The following is a 2,037-nucleotide window of genomic DNA, read 5'->3' on the forward strand; positions in this document are numbered from 1 at the left end:
TTAATAAATTCCTTTTTGCCTAAACTAACGAAAGGAGGTTATGTTATCCATAACTAAGAACCTTGACCGATATATCATATAAGCTAATAGTATACAGTTATTTAAGAGAATGAGGGTGACCTTTATGCATAGTCACTGGAAGATGGTGAGATTGTAAATAGTAAAAAACTGGATTGTAGAATAGTATGCTCAGAATATTCTCTTTTTTGCTTGAAAAAAATAAAATCGATGCAGGCCAGGCGCAGTGGCTCATGCCTGTAATCCCAGCACTTTGGGAGGCCGAGGCGGGTGGATCACGAGGTCAGGAGATCTACTAAAACTATAAAAATTAACTGGGTGTGGTGGCATGGGCCTGTAATCCCAGCTACTCGAGAGGCTGAGGCAGAAGAATTGCTTGAATCCGGGAAGCTGAGATTGCAGTGAGCTGAGATTATGCCACTGCACTGTAGCCTGGCGACAGACTGAGACTCTGTCTCAAAAAAAAAGAAAAGAAAGAAAGCAAAAAAAAAAAAAAAAAAAATCAATGCACATGTAAAACAAATCTTAAAGAACATTTGTTATCTGTGGAAGATAGAATTATGAAGGTGTTTTATAATATTATAGATATTTTACAATATTATGGATTTTTATGACACCTCTTGTGTATTTATTGCATTATCAAAAAATAAAAATAAAACCCTTAAAAAACAAAACAACCACAACCAAAAACAAAGAAAAAGTAAAATCACACCATTCCAAGGGTAGCCCTCAACATAATGAAGACTGAATTTCCTAACAGTTGAATGAGAAAGGAACTTGCATTGAATGTAAATTAGGAAAAAAGTAAAAATTTTCTCCTGCACACCAGTCTGCAGATTCATACACCCAAAGTTAATTTGTTGATATTTTAATCTACTTCTAATTACGAACTGTGTTTATTATGAGACTATCAAATAAACTGCTTTCCATCAACATGCAGGTGTTTTCTTTGAAGGGGATTCCAAACACGAAGGGACTGACACGTTCATATTTACTTAGCAAATAATGATCTAATCACTGGGTCAACAGTGAAGCTGAGGAAGGAGAAGACTGTTTCTAGGTGATGGAAGGTTGTTAGGCTGGACTCAGTTGTATTCTAGGTTTCAGGGTGGGGACTACTGTACTGCCTTTTCAGTCAGGCGGATCCCAAAGAACTGCTGCCTGGAGGGGAATGGGAATATGGTCTGGCTGGGAGGACAGAAAGCAGATGAAAGAAAGTGTGATATGGGTTGCAGACTCAGGGCCTTGAGCACTGTTCTTTCTCATCTTTGTGGTGAGGGATGACGGGGTGGAAATGCATTCTCCCAGTCGGATCATATCCCACTACTCACCAGTCTTATATCCCGTCGCTGCTTCACATATATTATTTACCCGGCCTGGGTGGCATTTTAGTTTGCATCCTTGATTGGGAGTCTCAGGGGCTACGAAGAAACCTTTTACCCCCAGGTAGCCGACGGGTGCGGAGCGAGTATTCGTGGAGCGGGATAAGTGGGGATGTCGCTGCGTCCTCGTCCCTTGATCTGCGGGGGACGGCCATTCTCAGGGTTCCAGAGGAGCCGGCTCCGTGTACTTAGGCTCTAGGTCGGCTCCCAAGCGCCCCGGCCCGCCGCTACACCAGCCATTTCTTACCCGCAGATACAAATCTGACACAGACACTAGCTCCTCGTGCTCTTGGCTCCCATGCCTTCCTCCACCGCGCCTCAGCACTTGCGGCTTCTTCACTCCCACAGTGCCCGCCGTAGTCAAGGCAACAGAGGTATGCCTGGTGACAGACCCGGCACCGGCTTCCGGTGGCGCCAGAGACGCGCGGGTGAAAGGTCGAGCGTCAGCCGGCCCCGCCCCCTAGCGCGCGGGCGTGCAGGACCCGCGGAGATCTTTGCGTTTCCGAAGCTCTTGGTGTGGCTGCGACCCCAGAGGAGAAGCTGGGCTCCTGGGGCTGCTGCCACCGGTGAGTGCGAGCTCGCGCTGGGGACTGGCATCTTCCTTGGCCAGCCTCTGGGCGGTGCTTGGAGGACCCAG

General features: G+C 46.6%; 1 protein-coding gene across 1 annotated transcript in view; it reads right to left on the minus strand.

Moving 5' to 3' along the window:
- The window catches only part of LOC105525742 (protein FAM154B), a 23,383-nt gene extending 21,613 nt beyond the window's left edge, over positions 1-1,770 (minus strand). The window contains exon 1 of the mRNA XM_011961483.1: positions 1,390-1,770. The gene's annotated coding sequence lies outside the window, so the exon portion shown is untranslated. The remainder of the gene's footprint in view (positions 1-1,389) is intronic.
- Positions 1,771-2,037: the final 267 nt, after the last annotated feature.

Source organism: Colobus angolensis, unplaced genomic scaffold, assembly GCF_000951035.1.
Source record: "Colobus angolensis palliatus isolate OR3802 unplaced genomic scaffold, Cang.pa_1.0 Scaffold556, whole genome shotgun sequence".
In the NCBI taxonomy this organism is placed as follows: domain Eukaryota; kingdom Metazoa; phylum Chordata; class Mammalia; order Primates; family Cercopithecidae; genus Colobus; species Colobus angolensis.